This window comes from Oncorhynchus clarkii, chromosome 4, assembly GCF_045791955.1.
Source record: "Oncorhynchus clarkii lewisi isolate Uvic-CL-2024 chromosome 4, UVic_Ocla_1.0, whole genome shotgun sequence".
Classification (NCBI taxonomy): domain Eukaryota; kingdom Metazoa; phylum Chordata; class Actinopteri; order Salmoniformes; family Salmonidae; genus Oncorhynchus; species Oncorhynchus clarkii.
Genome location: NC_092150.1, coordinates 44,624,030 through 44,637,440, shown reverse-complemented (window position 1 = coordinate 44,637,440; position 13,411 = coordinate 44,624,030). Strand labels below are relative to the sequence as shown.

Genomic DNA, 13,411 nt, shown 5'->3' with positions numbered 1-13,411 from the left:
TCTGTCTCTGTCTGTCTTTCTCTCTGTCCCTTGTCTGTCTGTTTGTTTTCTTTGGCCTTAAAACCTGATTTGAATTTTCGGTTTGACTGTTGATTTGGTATGATTTGGGTTTTAATTGTTTTTGTTTTTTGAAAACTTTTTATTCATAACAATTGTTATTCCTTACTATTTCTAACCCATTATATATTTTAACACCACATCTTTGTCATCCAAATTATATCCATGTCCTCCTTAAACATGAACAAATAACATAATAATCTTTAAAACATTGAAATGAACCACAAACATTTATGCAATTTTACTTAATATTTATTTTGCACCAAATGTCCTGCTTTTAAACTGTTTTGAACCCTAAAACTACTTTTCCCAAAACACCACTGTTGATAACCCCTGTCACCTCTACGGTAACCCCTTGACCTCTAACCTAATGTAACCCTGTAACCATGACAACCCGCTCACCACAGCAACAGGCTATGAGAAGTCCCGCAGCCTCAATAACATTTCGGGCATGTCAGGAGCGCCTATGCGCCTCACCCCCATCACCAACCCTTTCGAGCCCCCGGGAACCAACCTCCGCCGCTGTCACTCCCCCATCCCCTCCATTTTGTAGCGTCATGATGTGGAGAAGCAAGCCAACAAGTCAACTACAGAAGCAGCATCAGGAAAGAGAGACATACCAACACCACTGTAATCCCAGTACTCCCACTGATATTAGTCCTATAGTGATAATGATAATGAACTGTAGGGGGTGCCATTTAGCCACATGTAATAATGCTCTTCATTGAAAGCCAGGTTGAGGGGGGCATCCAGTGTATAAGGGACTTAGTGGATATTTTTGCTATTCATTCTAAGACTACAGGCACTTTCCCACCACATGCAATGTGCAATATGTTAAGCCGAAGCAAAATGTTAAGAGGTATTCGGTGTTAGTCTCCAGCAATGTTACACCTGATGGAGCAATGAGAACCCGCACACACACACACACACACACACATCAACACACACCTATACTCGCTCTCTCTTTCTCTCTCACACAAACACACACACACGTATACTCTCACACACCTGCCTTATTAACAGGGATTGAGTGTAGGTTAGCGATTTAGACTGATAAATAATGTAGTGAGCTAAAATAGCAGGCCTCCCTGTATTATAGTAAATGTGTGCTGTTTTTGCACTCCGTATTACCACTAATCCTAAAGAGCTCCTTAGTCAAATGAGACTTCCTCTAATACTCTACACCCCCACACGTCATCAAGCCTCAACAAAAAAAACATCCACTCACACACACACACCTCTTGTATTTGGGAGAAGAACATACTTACACTAACTAACACCAACAAAATATCTAATATATACTAAAATGCATGCATTTGTTTTTTGAAGAAAAAAATCTAATGAAAAACAGTAGGAATAAAAAATCACACAAAGAAATTCTTATATTTAACAGAAAATCTTTGACAAGAAAAGAGGCAAGCCCAAAATAAGAAAGGTATTTTTTAGTATCACCCATACAACTGTACTGGTTAGTGCTAGATCTCCCAGGGGAGCTGACTCATTGGACCGTTAAATGTGTTTCTGTGTGCTGAAAATAGACTGTATCACACACACCACACACTTATAGAGACTCACCGACCGATCAAACAGCAATGTATTATTTTAAAAGCTAGGGGGGGGGGGGGTTGCTAGAGAGTTGTATTATACTAGCGTTCAATCACTCCTACTATTATTATCATTATCATTATTGATATTATCAGTGCCATGTAGAGAGCTGGAGAGAACGCAAAGCGTTCTGGGGCTTTTGTGCAATACACAGACTCTGATGAAAGCCTGAACAACAACCATCATTGTTTTAAAGAAGAGCATCCTAACCCACAAAGAGGGAGGACATAATAACAAACTATTTTTATAATGGTTGTGAGGATTAAAGGGCAGAAGGGATGGAGGGATTCGCTCTTCTTTCTCTAGGGGGCGGCGTTAGGGGTGGTAGAAAAGAAGGGGTGGGGGGTGGGACTCTCATTCCCATTGGTCGGGAGCAGTAAAAGGGGAGGGGCCATTTAAGCAGAGATCAGTATTTCTCATCATTGACCATATACCAGCCCTACCGGCCATCCCTGCCCTCTTGTATGCAGGTGTGTAAAATTAAATGTAGCTCCTTTCTCTTTTTCTAAATATGGCTCCTCAGAAATCAATCTGTACACATATCAAACTATACAGTCTGCACATGTCAGTGTCAGGTGGGTGTGGCTATACTCAGAAGTGGCTTTGGGTCACCCGTTAGACGAGAGATCAATTTCGGTCTTTTTCATCTTCATCAACGATCTCCCTCCACTTCCTCAATCCTTCGTTGTCTTCCTGTATCGAGCATTTCACCACATCGCCACACTCACAATGACTTATGATTTGAGTGTAGTGATTTTTTCAGTTTTCTTTTTTCTCTTTTGTCCTTTTTGACCCACCTCCCACCCCCCACCTCCCGGTCCTGGCTGCTGAACCATCGCACCTCACATAAAAAGAGGGCACCGTGAATGGAGGATGGACTGACAGCGCTTGGTAGAAGAACAGAACGAATCAATGACAAAATGAACAAAAAAGGCAATATACATATATAGAAATATGCAATGTATAGAAATATATTTGTATCTATGTATAGTTAATCCTATGGAGATGTGCTGTATGCTGTATATCTGTGGCACACATGGGAGTTGTGTGGTTTTGTGTGCACAGACATGCATCTACCTCTGGCCCAAGATGCAAGAGTGCCAATTCATCAGAATTACAGATCATTCCTTTCTTTCTCACTGTTTTCTGGGGGGGGGGAATTAAGTGTTGAAGGAGGACAAATATTTTCCCTCCATACCAGACATTAGAAAAAAAAGAGACCAAAACTTCTTAAAATCCTGATTTCTTTTGAAATTGTTTGTTGAAATGTAGAAGATGACGAGGTTATAGTGACAACGTTAAAAACATCCTATCTTGATATACCCTATGTCGACATTTCAATTATTGTCATTCTTATGGATTGTATATTTTTCATTTAAGCGGTTGATTTACACAAATGTTTATTTTTGTATTTTCCGATGTTAGCGTCAATTTTATTATTGATATTTATTGGCATCGAATGTTGCAATCGATTAAGGTAATGCTTATGTCTCTAACTGGTTGCATCCAGTTCTGTTGCTTGAAATTTGTCCGGTTGATTTTATGTGATTTTTTTGGTTTGACATTCCATTTCTCCCCCTCCTCATCTCTCACTCTGCCACCTGCTCCTCTCTCACTAGAGACAGAGGGTTGTGTAAGGACTGAAGGTGACATCTTTTCACATTTCACAGAAAGTGCATTCTCTATCACCAACATTAGCATTAGCCATATACAGGTGTGGACTGTATACACTCTAGATAGCGTTAAGCTAAAAAGGCTATTAGGGCAACCTCGTTAAGCGAGCAAAGCAACAAAAAAAATACAATAAGAGAAAACCGTTAGATAATTCAAAGCTCAAGACTCATTAGGATGAGAACTGTATCCTCTACAGGCTCAAGTGATGCTGTGAGGAGGTTTAACGTTTATTAGATTAGAATATGAACTGTTGTTGTGAGTCACATGACATAGCTCCATATCTGCACTTCATATCTGTACTTATCCGATAGTAGCCTGATGGCCAGTCGGTTCGTGCTCTATTACCAAGTCCTTGTCACTCATTGTCACATTAGCTTGCCAATGACATGGGAGTTGGCTAGACAGCACAAACAGATCTGGGACCATGCTAATCTAATAGTAGTGCGCGAGAATCTGAAAAGCCTTCATCTGTGTTGAGTTTGAGTTTGAGGTGGGAGTGTCAGGGAGGGTGACAGCTTGATCTATAACTATGGTTGGTGTGGATTCCATTTTGATTGCAGTCAATTCAGGAGATGCATTGAATCTCAATTAATTAATAGAAAATTGCCTGTTATATTAAATATCGGATTGTTTTCAATTCATGGTTTGCATTTTTTATTCACCTCCAGAGTTGATATAATATAAATGGAATTCACCCCAACTTGCACTAGTACTCTACACCCAGAGTAATAAATAAGATCATATATATATGGTAGTATACATAGATATATTCCATTATTATGGTTTTGCTGACACCCAGACACCAGTCTACAAACGACCAAATCAATATTTTCTAATGTTCTCTCTTCATCCCTACATCCCTCCCTTCCTTCCCTGTCTTCTCCCTTGATCTAGTGCTTTGGGTGTTTGTTCTTTTAATTATAGGAATTCTTCTTATACCTGTTATTGGTCCAAATGTTCTGTACAGTTGTAAAGTTTTGACTTATTTCAATCTGCATGGGGTTTCCATTGCAAGCAATAAGGAATTGATATGTCTATATCCAAAATCAAGGAAATGTGATTTGAGAAGACATCAGATTTGATCATGAGCTTAATGATTGTGTATATATTTACTGTATATATTAAGTGCATATGAATGTGTATATTTCTATACACAACATATAGACTAACAGCATGCTATTACGGGGGGGAAAGCACTCGCCTCTCACAGTTTTGTCTGAGAAGAGTTGAGTTTACATATATGCATGTTAAGATGTTATAGGGTGGAAGAGACCATTGGTACCCAAATGGGGAGGGGGTTTGGGAAAGTTGTATTTTTTAAGGATGGGGAAGGGTAACCAGTGGTCTTGTGTAGCTGCTCTGTTATTTCTTATAGACCTTACCAGACTAACTGGTAATAATAATTACTTTATGATTTATATTTTTTGTTATCTTTTTACAGAGAACTATTCTGAGAGCCCAGTGCTTATCAGGTATATGCAAAAAGAAGCAGTAACTGTGAATTAATACTAGAGAAAAAAATGATCTACTTCTTCCTTTTTCCACGTTAATCAGAACACGTCTTCAAAACTCAAAATGTCCCTCCGTGAAACCACATCGGCCAAAGCCCACCCAAACCTCACCGACTTTTCAACACACTTCATCACTTTCACTCCTCTCTGTTCTCCCTCTCTCTTGTTCCATCAATCCATCCTATCCTGGCCCCCTCTTGCTTGAAATATCCTGAGGTACAGTACATACCCAACATTTAGGGGTTTAGCGTTTGAAAGTAACAGAAATGACTAGTTTTGAGCAGGTTCCAAATTCCCCTAACCTCCCCTATGGGGAGGGAAAGCTCACACAACATTTGCATTATTAGTGATCCTTTCTTTTGATAATAAGTAACCACAAGGTGTAGCAAAACGAAGTAGCATTTAAATGCACATCATATCCAAGGTTACAGGTTATTAGTTTATGACACATATTGAGTCAAAGCAGATAGCAAAATTAACCTCAACTGTCACTAACAATCTACAAATAGACTACACTTCCCCCCTGGAGGTAGAATTCACACGTAACCAACCGTAGGCTACAGACAAATACACGACTCATTGTTGAGCAAAAATACTTATGCTACGTCCTTCTGCATCCTGCACATTTTTTAAACTTAGGTTGCATCTGAAATGGCACCCTACTCCCTATTTAGTGCTTTGCTCCATCTGAAATGGCACCCTACTCCCTATTTAGTGCTTTGCTCCATCTGAAATGGCACCCTACTCCCTATTTAGTGCTTTGCTCCATCTGAAATGGCACCCTACTCCCTATTTAGTGCTTTGCTCCATCTGAAATGGCACCCTACTCCCTATTTAGTGCTTTGCTCCATCTGAAATGGCACCCTACTCCCTATTTAGTGCTTTGCTCCATCTGAAATGGTACCCTACTCCCTATTTAGTGCTTTGCTCCATCTGAAATGGCACCCTACTCCCTATTTAGTGCTTTGCTCCATCTGAAATGGCACCCTACTCCCTATTTAGTGCTTTGTTGCATCTGAAATGGCACCCTACTCCCTATTTAGTGCTTTGTTGCATCTGAAATGGCACCCTACTCCCTATTTAGTGCTTTGTTGCATCTGAAATGGCACCCTACTCCCTATTTAGTGCTTTGCTCCATCTGAAATGGCACCCTACTCCCTATTTAGTGCTTTGCTCCATCTGAAATGGCACCCTACTCCCTATTTAGTGCTTTGCTCCATCTGAAATGGCACCCTACTCCCTATTTAGTGCTTTGCTCCATCTGAAATGGCACCCTACTCCCTATTTAGTGCTTTGCTCCATCTGAAATGGTACCCTACTCCCTATTTAGTGCTTTGCTCCATCTGAAATGGCACCCTACTCCCTATTTAGTGCTTTGCTCCATCTGAAATGGCACCCTGCTCCCTATTTAGTGCTTTGCTCCATCTGAAATGGCACCCTACTCCCTATTTAGTGCTTTGTTGCATCTGAAATGGTACCCTACTCCATATTTAGTGCTTTGCTCCATCTGAAATGGCACCCTACTCCCTATTTAGTGCTTTGCTCCATCTGAAATGGCACCCTACTCCCTATTTAGTGCTTTGTTCCATCTGAAATGGCAGCCTACTCCCTATTTAATGCTTTGTTGCATCTGAAATGGTACCCTGCTCCCTATTTAGTGCTTTGCTCCATCTGAAATGGCACCCTACTCCCTATTTAGTGCTTTGTTGCATCTGAAATGGTACCCTACTCCCTATTTAGTGCTTTGCTCCATCTGAAATGGCACCCTACTCCCTATTTAGTGCTTTGCTCCATCTGAAATGGCACCCTACTCCCTATTTAGTGCTTTGCTCCATCTGAAATGGCACCCTACTCCCTATTTAGTGCTTTGCTCCATCTAAAATGGCACCCTACTCCCTATATAGTGCACTACTTTTGACCAGAGCCCTACTATAGGGGATAGGAATAGTCAATGCCCACTGGGCACAACGTCAATTCAATATCTATTCCACGTCTGTGACCGATGGGTGGTGACTTTTCCCCCATTGTCACTGGGACAGGAGGGTGCTGCTCTTTGACAAGCAGTAGGAGGCGAGCATGTGACATTCTAGAATGGATCAATAGAGGTTGTTGTGATAGGTGGTTATTTTGCTCATTATTGATGGGCAAGTTGATGGTTTAGTTAGGGGTTTCAGTTAGTAGAGTGATGTTCAGGTCTGTGTATCATAGCATGTTTTTGTTCAATCATTGCAGGTAAAAAAAAAAAACTCTGGGAAGAAGTTCTTCAGACACTTTTTTACCAATCCTAAGAAGGGAGAATTACTTTATGATGCTAAAATGGAGGATGTTTGTAGTCTAGCCATCAACTGACGTAGAAATGAATTTAATAATATCATTAGTGCAATGTTTTTGACTACACCTCTGTCTTCCTCCTTTTCCACATTTCCCCTTTCCCTCTTCGTCAGTCTCCCTCCATTCACAACTCAGGTATATTTCTCTCTATGTTGGTTTAAATCAGTGCTTCCAGACGTAATGTCTATCAGAGCCGAACAGAGAGAAGGTTTGAAATGTTTTGCTTCCTCTCTACTGTATGTATGGACCTGTAAATATTATATGTCCTCATCCCAGCTCACCTATGTACCCTGTTATGTGATTCTGAGATAGTTTTGTCCCTCCACTCTCCTCTCCCTCCGACACACGTTTCACCCCATCTCGACCTCTCCACCTTCTCTTATTCTTTTTTTAATTGGTATTTTGAAATGTGCTATCTCTACTGCTTCTATTACAAAATCCCAAAATGAAACAACCCCCACCATAAACGTTAAAGTTCCATCTTCCCTAAAGGTGGATTACCAACGTCTCCCGAGGATAGGAAATGGACAGAAAGACTGTCAGACATTACGTATGATGTTTTGGGGGGGGAAGTAGGAACTGTGTATTAAAAAAGGATTGTCATCAAAGGAAGAACCATGAAATGGAGGACAGTTTGAGGAAGAAAGAAAAATACTAAATGAGAGGAGGAAGACAGCTGATCACTTCTCAGTGTAAGAATGTGTTTTGTCTTCTGTGTGCTGTTTCGCTCTGTGCTTCGCGTGCTGTGTTTTCGCAGTGTGTGTGTGTGTAACTGTGTTTTGCTTCGCCCTGTTTCATGTCTAATTTTTTCCTCCATGTTGCCTATCTCTGTGTGGGTGTGTGTGTGTGTGTGTGTGTGTGTGTGTGTGTGTGTGTGTCTGCTGTAGGCTGCCTTCATAAAGTATACACACCCCTTGATTTATTCTACATTTTGTTGTTACAGACTGAATTCAAAATGCATTAAATATAAAGAATCTCACCCATCTGCACACAATACCCCATAATGACAAAGTGAAAACCTGTTTTTAGATGTCATTTACATAAGTATTCATACCCCATGAGTCAATACATGTTAGAATCACTTTTGGCAGCGATTACAACTGTGAGTCTTTCTGGGTAAGTCTCTAAGAGCTTTGCACAACTGGATTATACAATATTTGCAAATTATTATTTTAAAAATTGTTCAAGCTCTGTCAAGTTGGTTGTTGATCATTGCTAGACAGCCATTTTCAACCCAATTTAATCCAAAACTGTAGGCCACTCGGGAACATTGAATGTTGTCTTTGCAAGTAACTCCGGTGTATATTTGGCCTTGTGTTTTAGATTATTGTCCTGCTGAAAGGTGAATTTGTCTCCCAGTGTCTGCTTAGCTCCAGTCCATAAAACTCCCTAGTCCTTGCCGATGACAAGCTTGAAAATATGAAGAGTGGTACTCAGTGATGTGTGTGTTGGATTTGCCCACAACATAGCGCGTTGTATTAAGGACACAAAGTACATTTCTTTGCAAAATTTTGTGCAGTTTTACGTTAGTGACTTATTGCAAACAGGATGCATGTTTTGGAATATGTTTATTCTGTACAGGCTTCCTTCTTTTCACTTTGTCATTTAGGTTAGTGTTGTGGAGTAACTACAATTTTGCTGATCCATCCTCACTTTTCTCCTATCATATCCATTTTAAAGTCACCATTGGCCTCGTGGTGAAATCCCTGAGCTGTTTCCTTCCTCTCCGGCAACTGAGTTAGGAAGGATCCCTGTGTCTTTGTACTGACTGGGTGTATTGACACACCATCCAAAGTGTAGTCAATAACTTCACCACGCACAAAGGGATATTCAATGTCTTTTTTTTTACCATCTACCCATTTGGAAAACCTCCCTGGTCTTTGTGGTTGAGTCTGTTTGAAATGTACTACTCGAACTGTGGGACCTTACAGATAATTAAACCCTATTATTGCACACAGAGTGAGTCCATGCAACTTATTACATGACTTGTTAAGCAAATGTTTACTCCTGAACTTATTTAGGCTTGACATAACAAAGGGGTTGAACACTTAATGACTCGAGGCATTTCAGCATTTCATTTTGTATTAATTTGTAATATGTTCTAAAAACATCATTCCAGTTTGACATTAAGGTGTATTGTGTGTAGGCCAATGACACAAAATCCCAATTTCATCCATTTTAAATTCAGGCTGTCACACAACAAAATGTGGAAAAAGTTCAGGGGTATGAATACTTTCTGAAGTACTCTCAGTTCTTGGTCTGTGTTTAGCTAAACTAACATTCCTGGTGGGCTGTAGTCCTGTATGGGATTGACCTCCAAAATCACTGACTCAGTCCTCTTTCCTGGAAAAGCACCCTATTGGATTATGACTAACCAATGAATTAAGAGGTAGACAAACACCAGCAGACCTAACAGCCCACAAGAACTGAAACCGCCCACGCCAATTGTATTGGTGTCTGTGTGTGTGTCTGTGCAAAACGTACAGGCTTTTCTGCCTTTTCGTATTTTGTGTACATGCATGCCAGATGTGCTTTGCAAAAAACAGGTATTTTGTTTGCTTTATCGTCTATCGATCAGTTGAATCATTTGCTTTGCTTTGAACAGTTGTACTCATCATAACTAAACCCATCCAGTCATAGAATCAAACACGTGACTATAAACAATTGAGAATGTGAAATGAATTCAAACTCCCATTCAAGCTCATGTTAGGTTAATCATATCAACTAAACTACCCTGGATCATGTAGGTTTTTAAACATCCAGTCGTAGCTGGTTGATTTTCTAGGTTTGCTGGAACTTCCACTGATTATTCTCCTTGTTTCTCTCCTCTTTTTTTCCAGTGTTGAGTTTCTAAAATTACCCTTTCTGTCCAAGAAGAGGAACAACCTTAGGACACAATTCACCCAGAGCTCCCTACTGGATTCACTGTAGGCTGAAGGGATACGTAACCGGAGAGAGAGAGAGAGAGAGAGAGAGAGAGAGAAAGAGAGAGAGAGAGAGAGAGAGAGAAAGAAAAAAGGAGAGAGAGAGCGAAAGAAAGAAAGAGAGAACTGAAGGTGATGATGAGCGGATGATAGAAGACAAAGAGAGTCAAAAAGATTTGTTCATCCCTCCACACCAGAAGCATCCTTCGTTCCTGTGGACTCCTCAGTCAGCACCATCCCTTAGAAAACAAAACTCCAGACCAACTCATTCCTGTGGACTCCTCAATCAGCACCATCCCTTAGAAAACAAAACTCCAGACCAACTCGTTCCTGTGGACTCCTCAATCAGCACCATCCCTTAGAAAACAAAACTCCAGACCAACTCGTTCCTGTGGACTCCTCAGTCAGCACCATCCCTTAGAACACAAAACTCCAGACCAACTCGTTCCTGTGGACTCCTCAATCAGCACCATCCCTTAGAACACAAAACTCCAGACCAACTCATTCCTGTGGACTCCTCAATCAGCACCATCCCTTAGAACACAAAACTCCAGACCAACTCGTTCCTGTGGACTCCTCAATCAGCACCATCCCTTAGAACACAAAACTCCAGACCAACTCGTTCCTGTGGACTCCTCAATCAGCACCATCCCTTAGAACACAAAACTCCAGACCAACGTGACAGACTTACAGTGACTCTGAGTACCTGGAAAAGCATCACACTGAAACACATACCTTATGTCAGCATACTTTACAGAGTCTTATTATACTAAGTCATTGACATTGAAATCCCAGACAAATAATAAAAGAAACAAACAATAGAACAGAATGCCCCTAGGAAAGAGCCAAAGGGTTATGGGATAGTAGGACAGTGTTCCACAACTTGGTTGTCATCCTACTGTGTCATAGACCATGTATGCTTTTAACCACTGTCAAATGTTTCCATAGACAAATGACATCTTACCGGCTCTCAGATACAGTATATTAAATTGTTTTTAAATCTTCCTATTTAGTACTTCAAAGACCAGTACAGTACAGTAGGGTAGGCTATATAAATAAGCTACTGCAGTGGTCTGAGATGACTCAACATAGTCAGTGTGGATGTGACTACAGAAAAGGAGAGCCAGGTGCTAGCCAACGGCCAAATACATTTACATCACAGTAATTGTACTGTTTTACAGCCAAACACTATGCAAAGCTATGAGGCTGAACAACCATTGCATCCAGTGACTCTTGAGTCTAGCATACCTTCTTATGTTCAGTCAGTCACACCTGTTGGACTGTTTTCATCGATTTTACAGCCCTCCTCTTACCTCTCACACGAGACACACTTCAGAAGATACTGAATTATGGGCCCCAATAGTAGAGCAACCAGGCATATAGTATACCAGGCCATTGGCCTTTTCATATAAACCTGTGCATAGATCTGAAATACGATACACTCCCTGACTGACTGATGCTGACGCGTGTTGCATGAGAGTGTGTCGGCTGACCCTAACAGATCTACTTATCGACCACTTTGAAGGATTTGGACCTAAAGAAAACCAGTGTGCGCGTGTGAGAGTGTGTGTGCTGAAGAGTTGAGGAGGACGCCAAAGGAGAGAGACACTGGAAGCATCCGCAACGCGCATGCCAAGAACGGGAAGCGACTGCTGGAAAACAAGGACATACATTGCGCTCACCTTCTCGCTCTCAATCTCCCCCTCTCTTTATCTACACCCCTCTGCATCTCAGCATTGCTCCTCCTCCGTAGCAAACTGCATGGCATGATCGAAAAAAAAACCTGAAGAACGAAACGTAGAGAACAAAAGGATGGAGAGAGAGACCAGAGATACTTTATTTTTTAAAACCAAACAATCAAAACAATCATTGTCACATCAACCGTTTTCAAAAATATCCAATTGGTAACTATTTGCAAGTGTCAAGATAACAAATGGTCAACTGCTCGCAGAGAGAGTGGCTACTGTAAAGGTCGCTCTCCTTTCTGTAGAAAGAGCACTGCACCTCTGGGGGGATCAGAAAGATTCGTAAGGAAGTGCGAGAAAATAGCGGGAACAGGGTGAACTTTGATAAACAATTCCGGGGAAAAAAATGCATTTTTATTCCTTTGTTTACCAGCATGACTATTCTGCATGAGTCTACTTCTGCAAGCCCTCACCCCACCCCCTCCGTAAAAAAAGAGGGCTAGGAATTGAAAAAATGAACAAAATCGAGAGGAAACAAAAAATATTTATGTTATATGCAACTAATAAAAAAAGAAAAAGAGCAGGATTATATTAAAAAAAAAGATCTATATTTTGTTTTGGGATAATAAAAAAGGAATAACGAAAAAAATATATAGGATTGCAAGATACACATTGAACAATGTTTTCTTAGATAAATAAGATACAAACACCACCAAATCTACCAGAGATGAACTATGCGATGAACTTCCCCTGATACTACAACTACTCTACTACTACTTTGATGACTACTCTTCTTGTGCTCTGCTACTTCTTCTTCTACTGCTCTCACTCTCTGGTCCTACCGCCCTGATTGTGTCCCCTGCTGCCAATTCTCTGTCTTCCACCCCACTGTCCATCCAGGTCCCCTCTCCACTGTCTGTCTGTATAACTATGTTTAGTTGGACTGTACTCAGATCCGATGGGTCATATTCACTAGGATCCAAACGGAAGCAAACTGCCCGGAACGGGAGGGACTATCCCTGAACTTGTCTAACACGTTTTCCGCTGCAAAGCTGTTTGCTACGGTGTGCACTAATGAATACGACCATTATGGACTCTGTTGTTGTTCTTTCAGTCTCGTGCTGAAGGTGGGAGATGGCAGCTTCACCACCGGGACGCGGTTGTAGACTCTATAAGGTCTCGGCTAACTAAAGCAGTGTAGCGATACCTAGCGGAGATCAGACCTCACACCGTCCCCAGGCTAATTGCCTACAGAGCAATGGGAGAAAGTATCTGATCAAATGAACGAGATTCGCGATGACCTAATACAATAAATCACATCGATTGGATCGTGTAGCCCAATAACACTGTAGCTAGCTAGCACCTGTAGCACTGCACTGACTGGCCAGATAGTGTCAAATTAGCTCAGCCCTGATATTGTAGCTGTACGATGCATAGCTTTGTACTGCTATGACATAATGTACTGTAGGCCTATTTCCATGATTATAGGGATGTGCATAACGTGTCATTGTGGTATTTAACATACCCCCCCCCCCCCAAGCTCGCTAACTCTACAGCCCTTGTGACGTCAACAGTGTTTGTTTTACACATACTGGTGCCCCCTGCGTTGGTGAAGCAGCCATCT

The 13,411-nt window shown here is 41.2% G+C and overlaps 1 protein-coding gene across 1 annotated transcript in view; it reads left to right on the top strand.

The window, feature by feature from the left end:
* The window catches only part of LOC139406844 (voltage-gated potassium channel KCNC1-like), a 136,279-nt gene extending 133,706 nt beyond the window's left edge, over positions 1 to 2,573 (top strand). Inside the window, exon 5 of the mRNA XM_071149924.1 lies at positions 2,517 to 2,573. The gene's annotated coding sequence lies outside the window, so the exon portion shown is untranslated. The remainder of the gene's footprint in view (positions 1 to 2,516) is intronic.
* The last annotated feature ends 10,838 nt before the right edge of the window (positions 2,574 to 13,411 follow it).